This window comes from Bos taurus, chromosome 12 (assembly GCF_002263795.3).
Source record: "Bos taurus isolate L1 Dominette 01449 registration number 42190680 breed Hereford chromosome 12, ARS-UCD2.0, whole genome shotgun sequence".
Classification (NCBI taxonomy): Eukaryota; Metazoa; Chordata; class Mammalia; order Artiodactyla; family Bovidae; genus Bos; species Bos taurus.
Window position 1 is genome coordinate 30,137,674 of NC_037339.1, and position 14,827 is coordinate 30,152,500.

A 14,827-nucleotide genomic window follows, 5' to 3' on the forward strand; every position below is an offset into this window, starting at 1 on the left:
ACACCTGACCATTCAGTAAAGGTAATTTAACAGATACAGCCCACTGTTCCCCAGCTGTAAGCCCACCCACTCTGCTCCCTGGACCCCTGTCCTCAGTGCCCTCAGCGCTCATGCAGACGCTGAACTTATCCTCGTGTGACAGGTTAGTTAGACAAATGTGCTGGGAGTTTCGAAGAATAATTAGCACGTTCATTAATTAGAGCACTGTTAGTAGTGTGACTGTGAAGGACAACCATTTGTCAACAGAGATCAGGACAGCCAGAGCCAAGCAGTGACTCAGGGGGGCAGCAATTCAGCGAAGGTGCTGGCACTGACCAGCTGCTATTAAAATCCACGGGAGCTGCTGCTCATCCACTTAGCATCAGCGCCTCCGTCACCATGGCAACACTGGTCCACTACAGACAAGAGCACTCTCGCATCCTTCATCTCACCTCGAGCGGCGTGTTGCCGGTTCATGACGTCTCTTCCTTTTGCTCTCTGGCCAAGGTTGCCCTCAGCGTCCATTAGGAGGAGGACTTCCCTGCATATAGATGTTGGGTGTGAGAGAGAGAGTGCAGAATGCTCCCGGGGTGCAGGCCACCCCTAGACCAGCACGGAGATATAGCTCAGGTCTGTCTGTAGGCACACACAGGAAGTGGTTACAGAGTGCTTCTTAAAAAAAGAAAGAAAGAAAGAAACACTTTTGTATTGGGTTGATTACAAAACACTTGCTAGTTTCAGATGAACAGCAAAGGGACTCAGCCCTGTGTATACATGTATCCATCCTCCCCTAACCCCCCATCCAGGCTGCCACATAATATTGAGCAGCGTTTCCAGTGCTCTACAGTAGGTCCTTCTCGGTCATCCATTTAAAATATACCAATGTGTTCATGCTCATCCCAAACTCCCTAGCTATCTCTGTGCCCCATCCTTTCCCCAAGCAACCATAAGCCTATTCTCTAAGTCAAGCACTTTCTTTTAATTTCAGTTAATCTAAAGGATATTCAGACCAATACTGATCTGAACAATAAATGATAGGAGCAAAGACCAAGCCACAGCCTGTTACAGATGTCACATGGAGATAGTTGCCAAGAGAACCAGCCAGCCTGGTCCAAGTGTCATGTCTCCTTCCCCGGCCACAACCTGATGGCCTTTCTTTTTTTTTTTTTTTTTTAATTTTATTTTATTTTTAAACTTTACATAATTGTATTAGTTTTGCCAAATATCAAAACGAATCCGCCACAGGTATACATGTGTTCCCCATCCTGAACCCTCCTCCCTCCCCATACCATGCCTCTGGGTCGTCCCAGTGCACTAGCCCCAAGCATCCAGTATTGTGCATCGAACCTGGACTGGCAACTTGTTTCTTACATGATATTTTACATGTTTCAATGCCATTTTCCCAAATCTTCCCACCCTCTCCCTCTCCCACTGAGTCCATAAGACTGTTCTATACATCAGTGTCTCTTTTGCTGTCTCGTACACCGGGTTATTGTTACCATCTTTCTAAATTCGATATATATGCATTAGTATACTATATTGGTGTTTTTCCTTCTGGCTTACTTCACTCTGTATAATAGGCTCCAGTTTCATCCACCTCATTAGAACTGATTCAAATGTATTCTTTTTAATGGCTGAGTAATACTCCATTGTGTATATGTACCACAGCTTTCTTATCCATTCATCTGCTGATGGACATCTAGGTTGCTTCCATGTCCTGGCTATTATAAACAGTGCTGCGATGAACATTGGGGTACACGTGTCTCTTTCCCTTCTGGTTTCCTCAGTGTGTATGCCCAGCAGTGGGATTGCTGGATCATAAGGCAGTTCTATTTCCAGTTTTTTAAGGAATCTCCACACTGTTCTCCATAGTGGCTGTACTAGTTTGCATTCCCACCAACAGTGTAAGAGGGTTCCCTTTTCTCCACACCCTCTCCAGCATTTATTATTTGTAGACTTTTGGATCGAAGCCATTCTGACTGGTGTGAAATGGTACCTCATAGTGGTTTTGATTTCTCTGATAATGAGTGATGTTGAGCATCTTTTTGTGTGTTTGTTAGCCATCTGTATGTCTTCTTTGGAGAAATGTCTATTTAGTTCTTTTGCCCATTTTTTGATTGGGTCATTTATTTTTCTGGAGTTGAGCTGTAGGAGTTGCTTGTATATTTTTGAGATTAGTTGTTTGTCAGTTGCTTCATTTGCTATTATTTTCTCCCATTCTGAAGGCTGCCTTTTCACCTTGCTAATAGTTTCCTTTGATATGCAGAAGCTTTTAAGTTTAATTAGGTCCCATTTGTTTATTTTTGCTTTTCTGATGGCCTTTCTTTACATGAACAGCCTGTGGCTCCACACTGAACTGAGCTGGACAGAGAGGAACCCTCATGCCACTGAAGGGTGAGGAAACTGAGGGGTAGTGCGTGTGCTGCAACCCCAGTGCTCCTGATGAAAGTCCATATGTGCTCAGGGCAATCAGTGAGATGGCTCACAAATCAAAATCACATGGACAGATATGACCTCAGTTCTCTAGAAGCCCAAGTTACAGGATGATAATATCAGTGCAAGGAAACACGTAGAAGCAGAAGTTAAAAATTAAAATTAAGCAAGTAACTCATGCCTGCAGCCATGAAATTAAAGACGCTTGCTCCTTGGAAGAAAAGCTATAACAAACCTAGACAGCGTATTAAAAAGCAGAGACATCACTTTTCCGACAAAGGTCTGTATAGTCAAAGCTATGGTTTTCCCAGTAGTCATGAACAGAAGTGAAAACTGGACCATATAGAAGGCTGAGCACCAAAGAATTGATGCTTTTGAGCTGTGGTGCTGGTGAAGACTCTTGACAGTCCCTTGGACAGGAAGGAGATCAAACCAGTCAATCCTAAAGGAAATCAACTCTGAATATTCATTGGAAGGACTGATACTGAAGCTGAGGCTCTGATACTTCAGCCATCTAATGCAAAAAGGTGACTCATTGGAAAAAACCCTGATGCTCGGAAAGATTGAAGGCAGGAGAAGAAGAGGGCGACAGAGGGTGAGATGGATGGATGGCTTCACTGACTCAATGGACATGAGTTTGTGCATCTCCGGGAGATGGTGAAGCACAGGGAAGCCTGGCATGCTGCAGTCCATAGGGTCGCAAACAGTCAGACACGACTGAACGACTGAACAACAACAGCCCGTGAGAGCAGAAGATATCATGCTGTGTTCTGTGCACAAAAACAGATGTTAGACATAGGTTTTGTCACCCAAGTATCAGCTTAACCTGCCTTATAAACTCTCCAGGGAAAGGAGATCAGAAACAGTATGACCCAACTTGGAAATATTCAGTTCTAACAGCACTGAAAATTGTGATGCTCACATATGCTCAGCTGATTTTTGACAAACAAATTCAATGAGGAAAGAAAAGTCTTTTCAACAAAGGGTACTAGAACAACTGGATATTCATATGTGGGGAAAATGAACCCTGACCCCATCCCCAAATCATATAAAATATAACTAGAAATAAGTCTTTAACCTAAACATAAAAACTAAAATTATAAAACTTCTAGAGGAAAACATAGGAGAAAGTCTTTGTGAATGAGGAAAGCAAAGAATTTTTAGATAAAACAGAAAAATGGTGAACTAGATAAGAGGGAAAATAATCAATAAATTAGATGTCATCAAGATTGAAAACTTCTGCACTTTAAAAGACCATTAAGAAAATAAAAAGGCAAGCCACACAGAGACAGGGAGAAAATGTGTGTAATATATAAATCTGATGAAGGATCAGACTGTATATTCAGAGTATTCAGAATATATAAGGAACTTATTTCAGTCAGTGATAAGAATATAAACAACTTGTTTTTAAAATGAGTAAATGACTTGAACAGATATTTCACAGAGGACAACAGACAAATAGTCAATAAGTGCATGAAGAGGTGCTTAACACCATAACCACCAAGGAGAAGTGGTGTGGGAGGGCCTGGGGGACCACACGGCAAAGGGCCATGTAGGTGCCCTCAACGAGGTTTGAAATGATCCTGGAGGCAAAGAGAAGCCACTGGGGGATGTTAAAAAGATTGTCTCATGGCTGGATTTGAAGTTCTGACGATCACACTGGCCACAATGTAGAGAACAAGTTGGAGGAGCCAGCATCGGCACGGGAAAACAGCTGGGGTCCATTCCAGATATCTATGGAGAAAAGATGACGACCAGACTCCCGTGGTGGCAATGGAATTAATCGGGCAGAAGTTGCTGGATTTGAGAGCTAATTATCAGATGGTAAATAATCTTCCTGCAATGCAGGAGGCCTGGGTTCAATCCCTGGGTCAGGAAGATCCTCTGGAGAAAGCAATGACAATCCACTCCAGTATTCTTGCCCAGAGAATCCCACGGAGAGAGAAATCTGATGGGCTACAGTTTGTGGGGTCGAAAAGAGTCAGACACGACTGAGTGACTAACACTGCTACTGCTATTAAACAGTATCTATAAGATGTCTTTTTCCTTATAGGGGACTGGCATGCAAAAGTAGGAAGTCAAGAAATACCTGGAGTAACAGGCAAATTTGGCCTTGGAATACGGAATGAAGCAGGGCAAAGACTAATAGAGTTTTGCCAAGAAAATGCAATGATCATAACAAACACCCTCTTCCAACAACACAAGAGAAGACTCTACACACGGACATTACCAGTTGGTCAACACCGAAATCAGATTGATTATATTCTTTGCAGCCAAAGATGGAGAAGCTCTATACAGTCAGCAAAAACAAGACTGGGAGCTGACTGTGGCTCAGATCATGAACGCCTTATTGCCAAATTCAGACTTAAATTGAAGAAAGTAGGGAAAACCACTAGACCATTCAGGTATGACCTAAATCAAATCCCTTATGATTATACAGTGGAAGTGAGGAATAGATTTAAGGGACCAGATCTGATAGAGTGCCTGATGAACTATGGAATGAGGTTCGTGACACTGTACAGGAGACAGGGATCAAGACCATCCCCGTGGAAAAGAAATGCAAAAAAGCAAAATGGCTGTCTGGGGAGGCCTTACAAATAGCTGTGAAAAGAAGAGAAGCGAAAAGCAAAGGAGAAAAGGAAAGATATAAGCATCTGAATGCAGAGTTCCAAAGAATAGCAAGAAGAGATAAGAAAGCCTTCTTCAGCGATCAATGCAAAGAAATAGAGGAAAACAACAGAATGGGAAAGACTAGAGATCTCTTCAAGAAAATTAGAGATACCAAGGGAACATTTCATGCAAAGATGGGCACAATAAAGGACAGAAATGGTATGGACCTAACAGAAGCAGAAGATATTAAGAAGAGATGGCAAGAATACACAGAAGAACTGTACAAAAAAGATCTTCACAACCCGGATAATCACAATGGTGTGATCACTGACCTAGAGCCAGACATCCTGGAATGTGAAGTCAAGTGGGCCTTAGAAAGCATCACTACGAACAAAGCTAGTGGAGGTGATGGAATTCCAGTTGAGCTATTTCAAATCTTGAAAGATGATGCTGTGAAAATTCTGCACTCAATATGCCAGCAAATTTGGAAAACTCAGCAGTGGCCACAGGACTGGAAAAGGTCAGTTTTCATTCCAGTCCCAAAGAAAGGCAATGCCAAAGAATGCTCAAACTACTGCACAACTGCACTCATCTCACATGCTAGTAAATTAATGCTCAAAATTCTCCAAGCCAGGCTTCAGCAATATGTGAACTGTGAACTTCCTAATGTTCAAGCTGGTTTTAGAAAAGGCAGAGGAACCAGAGATCAAACTGCCAATATCCGCTGGATCATGGAAAAAGCAAGAGAGTTCCAGAAAAACATCTATTTCTGCTTTATTGACTATGCCAAAGCCTTTGACTGTGTGGATCACAATAAACTGTGGAAAATTCTGAAGGAGATGGGAATACCAGACCACCTGATCTGCCTCTTGAGAAATTTGTATGCAGGTCAGGAAGCAACAGTTAGAACTGGACATGGAACAACAGACTGGTTCCAAATAGGAAAAGGAGTACGTCAAGGCTGTACATTGTCACCCTGCTTATTTAACTTCTATGCAGAGTACATCATGAGAAACGCTGGGCTGGAAGAAACACAAGCTGGAATCAAGATTGCTGGGAGAAATATCAATCACCTCAGATATGCAGATGACACCACCCTTATGGCAGAAAGTGAAGAGGAACTCAAAAGCCTCTTGATAAAAGTGAAAGAGGAGAGTGAAAAAGTTGGCTTAAAGCTCAACATTCAGAAAACGAAGATCATGGCATCTGGTCCCATCACTTCATGGGAAATAGATGGGGAAACAGTGGAAACGGTGTCAGACTTTATTTTTCTGGGCTCCAAAATCACTGCAGATGGTGACTGCAGCCATGAAATTAAAAGACACTTACTCCTTGGAAGGAAAGTTATGACCAACCTAGATAGCATATTCAAAAGCAGAGATATTACTTTGCCAACAAAGGTTTGTCTAGTCAAGGCTATGGTTTTTCCAGTGGTCATGTATGGATGTGAGAGTTGGACTGTGATAAGGCTGAGCACCAAAGAATTGATGCCTTTGAATTGTGGTGTTGGAGAAGACTCTTGAGAGTCCCTTGGACTGCAAGGAGATCCAACCAGTCCATTCTGAAGATCAGCCCTGGGATTTCTTTGGAGGGAATGATGCTAAAGCTGAAACTCCAGTACTTTGGCCACCTCATGCGAAGAGTTGACTCATTGGAAAAGACTCTGATGCTGGGAGGGATTGGGGGCAGGAGGAGAAGGGGATGACAGAGGATGAGATGGCTGGATGGCATCACTGACTCGATGGACGTGAGTCTGAGTGAACTCCAGGAGTTGGTGATGGACAGGGAGGCCTGGCGTGCTGCGATTCATAGGTTCACAAAGAGTCTGACACGACTGAGCGACTGAACTGAACTGATAAGGTTTAGTGAGGGATGTGGGGTAGGGATGAGAGAACAAGTGTGATTCTCAGATTTCTGACAACACTCTGGATCTGGATGAGAGGTTGACTCAACTCCTTGAGAAGTTCCTCTCGAGACCCTTTCTCTATCATCATTCTTATGGTCCCTCATCAGGGGTCATTTGGGTGCATAGCTGAAGGCCCCAGTGCTTGGCTGACTTTGGCTATTTTTGAGCGAATTTTGATAAGCATCACAGCTCCCAAATGATCCACCTGACAGTACTACTGAGATGTAGCAAAAATTAGACTTGATGCAGATGTACATGTACTAAAAATGGATGCTCATCTCCTATGGTGTCCTGATAAAAGGAGGAGTGGGGGGAGGTGTGCCCAGCTAGCAGAAGGAAGGCGTATGGAGTAGACTAAACAGAGTCCAAGAGCCTAGTGTGATGGCTGGAGAACTGAATTACAAGCTTCATTTCCCCCTAGATACACAGCCACAGGGGATTCCCAGTTCTAGATTAGAGGTACCGCATTCACACCGAAATACACCCCCCACAACCAAAGCGCATCGGTGCCCGCAGAGAAGTGGGGAGAGAAGTCAGAATGATGCTTCTGCTCCCTGGAGGGGGCCCTCAGGCTGCAGACTCCCCCTTCCATTAGGGAGCAGCAGACAGAAGAGAGAAAAACTCCTTTGTCTGTTGTTGTCTCTTTTTTTTTTTTTTTTTCTTTCTTTCGAAGACATTTCTTTTCTTTTTTTTTTTTTTAAACTTTACAATATTGTATTGGTTTTGCCAAATATCGAAATGAATCCACCACAGGTGTACATGTGTTCCCCATCCTAAATCCTCCTCCCTCCTCCCTCCCCATACCATCCCTCTCGGTCGTCCCAGTGCACCAGCCCCAAGCATCCAGTATCGTGCATCGAACCTGGACTGGCAACTCGTTTCATACATGATAGTATACATGTTTCAATGCCATTCTCCCAAATCTTCCCACCCTCTCCCTCTCCCACAGAGTCCATAAGACTGTTCTATATATCAGTGTTTCTTTTGCTGTCTCATATACAGGGTTATTGTTACCATCTTTCTAAATTCCATATATATGTGTTAGTATACTGTGACAGAAATTATGCACCACGCAAGTATATAGAACTCAAATTAAATGACTGGGCATTCAAAGATTCAAAAGCTAAGATTCTTCTTCTGGCAAAACTAGCCTGACCACATTAACAGAGTATAGCAGTAAGGTGTTTTTGTTCCTGTTTTTCTTTCGCATAAACTAGCTGAAAACATTACTGTTTGTGGTGTTAAATGGATTTCATAACTAATACAGAATGTGGCTAAATTCATATTACTGTGATCATTTTAATTGAATTTCCTGACTCCTACACGTTTAATTGTCAACTTTTAACACTGCATTAAACATAAAGTTCCAACATTATTGATATAAAATGTTCACATTTCCCTACGACTGTGATTATATTTTGCTTATCATTCCTGAATGTTGCATTAAGTCTATTTAAAAGATATCCCAAGGGACCCTTATATGTTTACTGCATTAGAAGAAAAACAGATGTTCTCACATATCCTGAGAGATATTACAATTTAAATTGTAGATGAGGGGTGTTGAGAACCACTTAGAAATCTTCTTAGGTGGCCAAGGCTTCAATAATGCTTAGCATCTGATTTTCTGTCATATTATAAAGTTAGAAAAAAAATCTGTAATATAAAGTTAGAAAAAAATACCAATCACATTTTCCAAGTACAAGCACATATTTTAAAAGCATCCTTGAGAAAAATCGAAGCATCTGAACCACAGCGCTATTGTTCTTGAATCACATTCTCAAGTTAGAACTGACAGGAGTTCATGAACAAAACATCCCGAACAGTCACTTCTCACTCGCCTGGAACTTGCCCATTAACCGCACAGTGAACAACCCTGAACCATTCGAGCAGGTTTAACAGAGAATACTCAGTAAATGCCATCTGACTCTTTGAAATGCCCTAAAGAGCCTGGTCATTGTATGCAGGATTGTAATGCTTCTTTCTCTGAAGTCCACACCTACAGGGAGCAGACAAGGAGGAAGGAGCATGAGGCTTTGGGAACAAAAGCAGCTAAGAGAAGCAATAGCAGCACATTGTTTAATTTTGACAAGAACCCTACGAAGAGGCATTATTGTCCCATTTTAGAGCTGAGAACACAGGGTAAGAGAGGTCACACAAGCACACGGTAAAGCTGAAACCTTAGCCTTAGGTTTGCTGGAGCCTAGAGAATTATGACAGTAATAACTGTCATTGCTAACATTTATTGGATGTTTTCTATGGGTGCCAGATATGGTCCCAAGCACTTTATATACATTATAACCCTTAATCCTTACAAAAGAACTCTAAGGGACCCTTCTTTATCGTAACCATGTCACAGAGGAGGGAAGGGAGGCTTGCAAAGTTTCAATCACTTTCCTACCATCACGCAAACAGTCAAGAGCAGAGATGGGCCTCGGATCCAGGACAACGTGACTCCAAGCGCACTGGGTTCCTGTACTGACCAGGAGGAGGAACAGCTGGAAGCAGGTACCATGGCAACAGTAAGAAGGGGCAACTTGATGGCAAGGGAGAATAAAGAAAAAAAAAAATCAAGAAGCAACCAGAGCACAGAAATAAAGCTGCCCAGGCTGAGGGCGTCCAAAACATGCTGCTGTCACTCAGGAAGAGGGCAGAAGCTTGGGGTAGGAGAAGACTGTGAAGCCCATGGCCACATGAGCGGTGAACTTAGGGGAGGAAGAGTTGGAAGGTTGGGGGACAGCCAGGAACATCGGAGGAGGGGATTGTCGCAACCTCAAAACCCAGGGATTTCACAGGAGGTCTGGAAGCTGCACTGGGAAGCCAGGGCCACCCTGACTCCCCCACCTCCTGGTATGACCTCAAGCCCCCACTGTAGCCCCACAGGTCTGCTCATGGTTGGGAAACATGAAAATGAGCCCAGGCCCTGTGAAACTGACCAAGGAGTGTGTCTCCATCTGGGGCTCCCCTGGCCCCTGCCAATTGCTCGCCCCAGGCTGGTAGCTCCCATCACCCCAATGCCACATACCCAATGACTCCGACCCTGGAAGCAGCTCGGCTCTGACGGAGCAGGGGGTTGGGGAAGAGGGCTCGATGTCATGAGTTGGCAGATGTTGCTGCCAACTCAGCCTCACACTGATGCTCAGGCCCTTTGATGCAGACATTCCTGTTTGTGAACAAAGTTTTTTCTTTCCCTTATCACTGGATAAGAATGCTGGATTTGATGGTCAGGAAGGGATCACCCTCGAAATCGAAGGGCGACTTGCCTGAACCCTAGTTCCTGAAAAGAAGCCCAAGAGCAGAAAGGGATGCTAACATCTGACAGAAGGAAGGTCGATGGGAAGCTTTTCAAATGTTCTGGGCTCTAAACACATCTTAATCGATGGGCCCTTCCCATCATGAGGGCAGCCTCCACAGAGGCTCACATCAGGAGGGGCCCCCAGGGCGGGGCGCCCAGACCACTTCTCACCCCATTAGCGTGACCTTGTCTCCCCGTTCTGCCAACAGGCCCCGGAGGTTCTGCTGCCTTTTCCTCTGTGTGTGCTGACAGGGAGGCCTTTGGCTCAGGAGATGTTCCCTGCCCCTAGTGCACAAGGGGGCCTTTACCACCTTCACTCTGGCCAGTGCCACGTGGACAGCTATGTGGTCATAGAATATTCCTCATAATAAGAGCTAACACATGCAAATGCACCAGACGCCTCACCAAGTGCTTTGCATCCAGTGCCTCATTCAACACGGACAAAACCCTACTGTTAACGCCCTTTTTACAGAGGAGGGAATAAAGCTCAGAGGACCCGTCACTTGGCTAGACTGTGTTACTCACTCAGTCGTAGCCAACTCTTTTGCCATCGCACTGTAGCTCTCCAGGCTCCTCTGTCCATGGGATTCTCCAGGCAAGAATACAGGAGTGGGTGGCCTGTCCCTTCTCCAGGGGATCTTCCAGGATGGGAAGTGGCAACATCTTCTATAACCTACCTAGTCCGAGAGGCCACGTACTATCACTTCTGCTATATTTAACTGGTGACACAGGCCAACCCTCACACGGTGTAGGGGGGACTGTTTAAGTAAGAGCATGAATGACTGTAGCCGAGGATCACTGGGAACCACCTTGGAGGCCAGCTACCATGATCTCCCAACTTGACCCTCAGCCTCTGTCCTGTGCACCCTGCATGGTATAGCCACTCCAAACGACCGTCCTCCACTCCTGGCCGCCAAAATCATTCCGGTCCCACCAAAACTCACTGTTCCATAAAGGTACCCAGAGCGCACCAGCTTTGATAAACTCCTGGTTCAAGGGCACTGTTACTTCTGTTACAGGGCTTATCATGCTCTGTCTTGTATTACATGTGCTTGGATGTTGAGTTGCTTCAGGCGTGTCCAACTCTTTGCGATCCCGTGGGCTGTAGCCCTCCAGGCTCCTCTGTCCATAGGATTCTCCAGGCAAGAATACTGGAGTGGGTTGCCATGCCCTCCTCCAGAGGATCTCCCCGATCCGGGGACCAAACCCACATCTCTTACAACTTCTGCATCGGCAGGCAGATTTTCTTTACCACTAGTGCCACCTGGGAAGCTCCACCTTGTATTATAGTTGGGGACAAATGTATCTACCACCAAAAGATTGAAAACTCCTACAGAGAGAATCTATGACACTCACATTTTCACCTATTCTTGGCAAAATATCTGAAGAAGATGCTCTATACAAAACTGTGTGGCATTGGATTGAATGTGTCTTTCTTCCTGCCAGGGTTACTGGTTGGGAAGAGACTATTTCATTTGACTTTGTACTATGTGCCTACTAGGTGCCAACTCTTGGGGACAGACATGGTTCTTGTTTCCTCGGAGTTTCCAGTCGAGTGAAACATTGATAAATTCTCACAAATGATCAGACAGGTGGCCCCACATTGAAAAATCTCTATTCTGTCAACTCAGTGCCTTAGAATATTCCTGAAAGTATTTTAGAATAAGATTTTATAAAGATTTTATGCCCCAGTCCTTCCACTTAATTCTCAGCCCCCCCCCCTTTTTTTTTGTGATGGTTCCTATTTGTTCATTCACTCATTCTTTCACCTATTCACCCATTTATGCACTCAAAAAATGCTGAGGGAGTCACTGCGGGGATTCAAAGAAAAACAAGAGAGTTTCTCCTGTTAGGACTGTTGTAATCCAGGGGAGGAGACAAGAGTGTGCAGAGATGACTCCAACACAGCCAGGAGCACCGCAAGAGCAAATTTCAGCAATGATTCAAGAGACGGTCTTCTGCAGCGTGTGCGGGGCAGGGCTCTGGCTTCAGCTGTAGGAGCTGCTGAGAGCACAGTAACCTCCACAAACTTCATCAGAGAGCAAAGGCTGTGTCTTTTTCATCCAGCAAGATCTGGATCATTCCCTGATCCACAGAACTAAATATCCATGCCAATCTCTGCCTCTTTCTATGCAGGGAATTGAGAACCAGGAAAGGAAATAGGATCAAAGGTACATTGAAGCTCTCTCGGTAAAAAGTCCATCAGTGTGCTCTCTCTGGGAAAGCAAGCAGGCCAGTCCTCCCCTTGGACTGCCCAGGGCTGGATGTCCCCACTCTGGACCATGCTGGCTGGCCTGGAGAGGATGGGCACACCAGTGATTCAATGCTAGTGGCTCCAAGGAATCTAGACCCCACCGATCTTCTAAGCAAAAAAAAAAAAAGGAAAAAACAAAAACATGCTCAAATTAATGCCCAGGGAATCAGGACTATTCTTATTGTTACCATATTTCTTTTGATCCCTGAATAAGAACACCTGGGCAGTCCTGCTGTTTGGCACATGGGTTAGTAATCAGGTGGAATATTTTCCTTCATAGCTTCCCTGGAACCCTGGGACGCATGATTGCTAAAGCAAACCTCATAAATGCTCATTTATTTTTAATGCGTGTGTTTTAATGTATGCAAAATATATGATACACATAAAAAGGATTCGTAAGATATATGCACGGTTTGAAGCTTAATAAAATGAACACCATGGACCCACTACCCTGCTGAAGAAATATATGTCACATTATTAGTAATAAGAAGAGTTAATATTTCTGAGCCCTTATCATGTGCCAGGCGCTGCTCTAAGCACTTTACATATGTTATCAGATGGGTCCTGACAACGGCCTCATCAGTCACGTGGAGAGAGCAGTGTGGAGGAGGGGCAGGAGGAAACCCTCATTTCAGGCTCTGCAGCCGACAGAGAGAGGGACTTGGAGAAGCGTGGACACACCAGTGGTTCAACACAGGTTCAATCTCCTTCTCCCTTTCTTTTCATGGTCCCGTCATAGATGCCAGAATTGTTTAGACTATGTCCTGATTCCCATGAAAAGGTAAGATCACTGTCTACTAGCTTGAAAAACCATCAAAATTATCCCCAGAACTTTCTGACTTCTGCCCCCAAAAACGCCCCCAACACCCTCCTCTTTGCACAGACGAGAGCATCACGCTGTCCTTCCCCAAGACGTGTGAACAAGGGGCTTTCCAAGAGTCATAGGGTGAGTTGAAGGGAAATGAATTTTTGGCAACGCGGCCCGTTTACCTCTGTATATTGGCTCCAACATACAACAGTTCAGTAAAACATCCAGCCAACGTTTTTTCTTTAACACATTCCCTTCTAGTAACTGGGGGGCATCCTGCGGAGGTGGTGGTAAAGAACTTGCCTGACAGTGCAGGAGACCTAAGAGATGAAGGTTCGACCCCTGGGTTGGGAAGATCCCCTGGAGAAGGAAATGGCAAAACACTCCAGTATTCCTGCCTGGAAAATCCCATGGACAGAGGAGCCTGGAGGACTATGGGTCCATAGGGTCACCAAGAGTCATGACTGAAGCGATGCAGGACGGATGGATTTCCAATAATTGAGCATAAAGATTAATTTGGGGGAACTTGGTCCTCTCTGTTCCCCTCCTTGCAGAAATCACCTTCACAGAAAAAGTCAAGTTCAAGTCCCTGGAATAGTCAACAGCATCCTTGGAATTAATGTCCACCCACTCTACAGCATGGTGATGGGTTGTGAGACCAGAGATTCGTGACTTGGGTCTCATACCCCTCCAAGGTCACTGGGGCAGCCCAAGGCGGGGAACCGGGAAGGGAGCTCACCATTGAGCCCTGTCCAGTCTTCACAACAATGATTTGGAGGGAAAGGTGCAACGTCTTGAGAACCCAGGGCCCAGCGGGAAGCCTTGTACAGGGAAGTGGTGCCCTCCTTGTCACCAGAAGGTGGGACCAGACTGCGTCTCAGTGGAGGTGCATTCTTCTGTGAGGGGACTCTGGACACGCAGAAGCCTCTGTCTGTCTGCAGGCAAGATGAGCCCAGCACAAGAGGGAAGCTCTCCTCTGCAGCAGGGCACTGGAGAACAGGAATGGCTGGCCAGTCAGGAGAGGAGGAAGGGATGATGAGAAAGGGATGGGGGTGGGATGGCTGAGAGGCTTCCAGCCAGCATCCAGGGGGTCGCAGAGAACTGTGTGTCTAGGGTCCTGGGCCATCTTTAGGAGAACTCAACACACCTGCACGTCCCATGGTGGAGGAGAGGGTGGCCACACACTTTCTGTGGGAAGAAGAGCTTATGGACTGTTTCCACTTTCAGAAAAATTTCCCTGGGGCACATTTCAACAAATGAGGATCGGTGTTTAGGAAACATCCAAGAAAATCCTCACGTTTCTAGAGGGGGCTCGAACAAAGGGAAGAGCAGGTAGAGGCGATTCTTGCCCCAGGCAGGGCTGGTCCAGATGTTACAACAGCAGCCTTCCCCTGAGCTGGCCCAGGGCCCCATCCCAGAGCCAAGAGCCAGTTCACTCCTCCCAGAAAATTCCTGGGAAACCAGATCCGGGCTGCGGTTGCCAAACACCAGCACATGTAAAGGATGTGAAGGCAGAAACACGGGGCAGGAGAAGATGTCAAAACT